Source organism: Mytilus californianus, unplaced genomic scaffold (assembly GCF_021869535.1).
Source record: "Mytilus californianus isolate M0D057914Y unplaced genomic scaffold, xbMytCali1.0.p SCAF_62, whole genome shotgun sequence".
In the NCBI taxonomy this organism is placed as follows: Eukaryota; Metazoa; Mollusca; class Bivalvia; order Mytilida; family Mytilidae; genus Mytilus; species Mytilus californianus.
In genome coordinates this window covers 69624-74963 of record NW_026262715.1, presented here as the reverse complement: position 1 = coordinate 74963, position 5340 = coordinate 69624, and the positions used below count along the sequence as shown (strand labels likewise).

Below are 5340 nucleotides of genomic sequence, written 5' to 3'. Positions count from 1 at the left end.
CAAATAAAAGAATTTGATAACAACTTACGAAAAATAACACAGTTACAGATTCAGGTCTAGACGCAGAGAGTCTACACCCCCTTTTTTATTTGAAAAAAAAACATATAAATTTTTAGCATAAAATCGTCAAAAAATGTTCGCTTCTGTACCAATAAGCGAAAATTAAGCCACTCAAATAACATAAAAAAAACAACAATGAAGACAGGACAATTTATGTTATTAATGGATTAAGATCAGTTATTACAATATAACTCTATTTGAAACATCACAAATAAGATTGTATAAGGAAACTGGCAAAAATTATTACAAGAAATTAGTATTTTGAGGTTTAAACTAAGATTTAATCATAGAATCTCAGAAAATAGGAAACTTGATCAAAGATTGTTTACGAAAACTGACAAAAGTTCAAGTTTCAGAGATTACTAATTTTGGTCAAAAATTAGAATTTGTATCATGAAATCTCCGAAAACAGGAAAAAATATCCACTACATTTGAACTTTGGTGGACAGTTGTCTCATTGGCAATCAAACCACATCTCCTGTCTTTTATATTTAAAGCAATGACGATACATGAGAAGAGACACTATTATCTTATCAAAGTTTTATTAAATATTTGACCACTTGAAAATTCAATATATACATGATATAAACTTGTGCAATAAAAGGTAAGCAGTCGATATCTTTATTTAAACAGTCATATCTCTCCGATTTATTATTGTTTAAATCGATCACCCATACTCTAATCTAGAAGGAAGGAAAAACAATGGTGGTCTTTTGTCGGTTGTGGATATTTTGTCTTATGCTCATAGGATTCGTATAGTATTCAGGTTAGTTTTACAGATACATATAGAGTCTGCTTCTTCTTAGAGTGAGTAATGATATATTTTACTCACGACAGTTACATCTTAGAGTCTGAACGTATGACCATAGAAAAGCAGGTTAAACCTGGCTTTGTGTTGGAGGCCTCACTGTGACTTTTAGATGAAGAACAGCAATAAAAGCGCTGTTCCTTTGCTTTTTGTGTGTGTGTGTGTTTTTTTTTTTTTTTTTGCTGTGCATGTACTGATTTTGTGTCATGGATGGATACCCCCTATCCTTTATTTTTCTATTGAAACTTAAACAATCCAAATTAAAAAAATATTGCGGGAAATCACGAGAAAACAGATGGATACTCTGTTTAGTATTTTTTTATGTAATACTCCATGAACAATTAGGTCAACACAATGACACTGTTGTCAAAGAAGCTACATTTAACTTGATATCATAAGAAATTGCAAGAAATGACAGTGCCGGAAAATACCAGCTTATTACAAGAGAAAATAAAATCCAAATGTGGTTTAATTAATATTTTTACAGCACCTTGCTTAGATGAGCGTCATGGGTTGATAGTATTTTTGTAAAATTTTAACGATAAACGCTTGTTTGATTTTGTGATTGTTCCTTTTTATTGTTAATCAAATCAATAAAATATTTTAAGAACTTTGACTTGACAATCGTCGAATCAAAACTAGAGTATAAAAGTTTCATTTAAGGATGTTCGCTACTCTGTTTCAAAATAATTAGCCTTTTAAAAGAGTATTATAAATTGAAAGTATATTAATAAAGGAACTGAAATAACAGAAAAAAAGAAGGATCCGAACATCCTTAAAGCTTAATATAATACGCCAATGTCACTCTGACGGATTTGTATCAACATGCTATGTCTATCCTAGTTTCTGGTATCTTATCTGATCAAAATCTTTGGGCGATCAGTTACTTGATACCAGTTTGAAATAAGACTTCCGTAATGTCGGCAAAACATTAGAACGCAAGTAAAGTTTTTAAGATCATATTTTTCTCTTTAAGGGGTGAAAAACTTATTGAAAACATTAGTAAGTATATTAAGCATAGTCTCATTGACAATCATAGCACATCTCCGTATCATTATATATACATGTTGATGCATGTTTGAAAAATACAACATATTATGATGTTGTCAGATCTTCGAATAAATACTGAGAATTTTAGTGAAGATTTACGGACTTTATGAATTAACCTTGGGATAAAACATATCTAGGTTATTTGGTCATGTTAGTCAACATATCTAGGTTACTTGGTCATGTTAGTCAACATATCTAGGTTACTTGGTCATGTTAGTCAATATATCTAGGTTACAAGTACTTGGTCATGTGAGTCAACATATCTAGGTTACTTGGTCATGTTAGTCAACATATCTAGGTTACTTGGTCCTTCTTTTTTCACTTTATCTGCATAGTGGAAATGATCACCCTTTTTGCTACATTTCCCTATCATCGAAGTAAAATATGTCCTTTTCCATAACTCTACCAACTTAACTTATATACAATTTCCCAGTAGGATCTGATGATTCTAAATAAAGGCAACAGTAGTACAATGTATACCGGTGTTCAAAAGTCACAAATCGATTGAGAGAAAACAAATCCGGGTTACAAACCAAAACTGAGGGAAACACATCAACTATAAGAGGAAAACATAATACCTACCAAAGAAAAATAACTCTTACAAAATTAGTTGACATGTTTGTGACTCGAAAGGCTAGAATAGAAAGAACAGTAAGTCAATTGGCTTTTGTAAATACAAAAAAGCATACAGTGAATTATTATAAAAAATAAGGAGATGTGGTATGATTGCCAATGAGACAACTTTCCACCAAAGTTCGAATAAGGTGAATGTGAACAGTTATAGGCAACCGCACGGTAGGTTTATATTAGTGTAAAAACTCCCACTGTTATCCAGAAATAATCGGCAAAAAATGATCTGTTCCGAGTTTATTTGCAATAATTTCGAGAAAGAAAAAGAAAATCACAAAAATCAAATTACAAAAAACAAAAAGACAAGACAAGACAAGAAAAATTAACCAATCAATACAATAAAAAATGAATCAATCCACCCCCCCCCCCCCCCCCCCCCCCCCCCCACAAAGACAGATAACAGCAACGATTTATTTTTAGTTTTGTTAAATATTCGTTCGCATTTATTGTAAATCAAGTTCACGATACTTGCATTTAGTGAGTTTGATAACAGGTAAATAATATAAAAACAAACAACACGTATACATTTATTTATATTTTTAAATTGAACTAATTTTATTCCAGATACATTATGGTGCTACCAATGTGGTGATAGTTCTGCCACTGGTTCGTGTATAACGGACACAGCTGGCATGGAAGCAGAGTACATAGAGTTCAATATTACAAACTCTACTACGAAAAAAGATCAGCCCATATCTGATAGCGGCACAAAGACGAAAAAATACCAATATCTAAAGAATTGTCAGAAATCAGAATATGATAGGTGTGCCATTGAGAGGATATAAGAACAAGGTAGTATATTTACTAATTTCATATTTTTTAAATATCAGTAAAAAATTACCGAATCGATTAACAAAAGAAAAAATCCTCGAGGACCTCCAAAGGTTGACCTTACTTCGATTTAGCGATGACTTACTGTTAAGTCTAGTGCGGTTTTTGCTTCTTGTGTCTTTATGAATGAGTAAACCTTCGTAAATTATTACAATGCTTAACAAATACCATCGACTGTTCATTGTAGGTAACATATATTAAAATGAACAACAGTACAGTTGTTACGATTGGCTTACATCGTCCTAACACCGGGAATTCAACCACTGCCATAGTGTTATTTTGATTTTGGGTACGAACAATGAAACTACTCAATATATAGGCAACATATAATCTGAAACGGGGAATTACAGATTCGTTATTTGACAATAAGAAATGTTTTGTGGCCTTTTCTCATCAACAACAATGCAAAGTTTCTTGATTTTCATATTACCAAGGTAACCCGCGTGCTCATTTACTTATGTTGTCTCCTTCTACATAGAATATTTTTAATCAAAACGAAGGTATAGATAAGTGGCCAGAAGGTCTCAATTTCTCTTATTTCATGGGATTGTTGTCTCATTTATATTTTTTTACTATGTTCGTGTAAACTGGAAGTAAAAAAAAAAGTGCAATGATTTCATTGTGAAATTGCTACAAGAAGATTATACTGATGAACAGCTACACACATATTTAATATATTTTTCGTGTATTGCAATGTTTACGCTCAATATAAAAATATGACGATGTATTATAATTGACTATGAGACAACTTTCCACTAGATACCAAAAGACGTAGAAGTTAGCAACAACAGGTCACCGTACGGCATTCGACGATCAATCTCTATTAGATTGTGATATTAATGAATCTATTGTGGAATTGCTACAAGATAATACTGATGAGCAACTACAAACCTATTTATTATATTGTGCGTGTATTGCAATGTATATGCTCAATATAAAAATAGGACGATTTGGCATAATTGACAATGATACAACTCTCCACAAGAGACCAAATGACGTACTAGTTAGCAATTAAAGGGTACCGTTCGACCTTCAACACCTAATATAGATTGAGATATTGATAATTATCAGAGGTTTTTGTCGCATGTTTGTTAGCAGCTACACATGAGAGCTTCTTGAGTATTGGTACTATAAATGTCATAATTAGAATCCAATCGTATGCTTATCTTCTGTTGTCTGCTTTCACATTAATTGTCTTCTTATTTAAGGACTACTCCATGCATATATACGGGATTGTCACAGCAGTGCTAACAACTATTCATTTTATGACCCGAAGTTTTTAGATTTAGACCCTACACGTAACCACACATCATGTATCTACGACGCCTTTTCAAAGAGAGTAGCTTGTGTCACTGTGTGTGAAACAGACTTTTGTAATGGACCTCAGATAGCCGGTGGAAATGGCTGCCGCGCACAAACATTAATTGTTTTGTTTTATTCTATTCTTGTATTTTTAAAGTATATTGTTTAACGTATAGTGAAACATTGGTTAAATGACATTTTGTTTAACCTGGAATACCAAATGTTGAGTGCTACGCTTCTTGTGAGTTTTACACACGATGGGATAAACACGGTAATTCGATATATTTAGTACATATTAATCTACTTTTCACAAGAGTACACCAAAAAGGCTGACAACGTCATCAACAATAGAAATTGAACCAATGGTGTCAATTACCCACAATCATTTAGAAACACCGCGATCTCCCAGTCAAATAAAAACAATATTTTGTTACATGTAAAATAAATCTTGTATTTTTTCTCCTCTGACGTCAAACAACAACAGACGTTGTCATCTAAGTTATATATACATCTGCTCTATGGTCGGGTCGTTGTCTCTTTGACACATTTCCCATTTCAATTCTCAATTTTATAAAAAAAAAAGCGAAAATGCGTAGAACAATATAGTTATTTGCCTTTCCCACTGTATTTGCATTAATATTCAATGCAATAAAAATAAC

The 5340-nt window shown here is 32.3% G+C and overlaps 1 long non-coding RNA gene across 1 annotated transcript; it reads left to right on the top strand.

Moving 5' to 3' along the window:
* Window positions 1–753: 753 nt before the first annotated feature.
* On the top strand, window positions 754–5074 carry LOC127707308 (uncharacterized). The gene is made up of 3 exons (XR_007984758.1): window positions 754–826; window positions 3113–3340; window positions 4588–5074. It is a non-coding gene; the product is annotated as an uncharacterized LOC127707308 (long non-coding RNA).
* The last annotated feature ends 266 nt before the right edge of the window (window positions 5075–5340 follow it).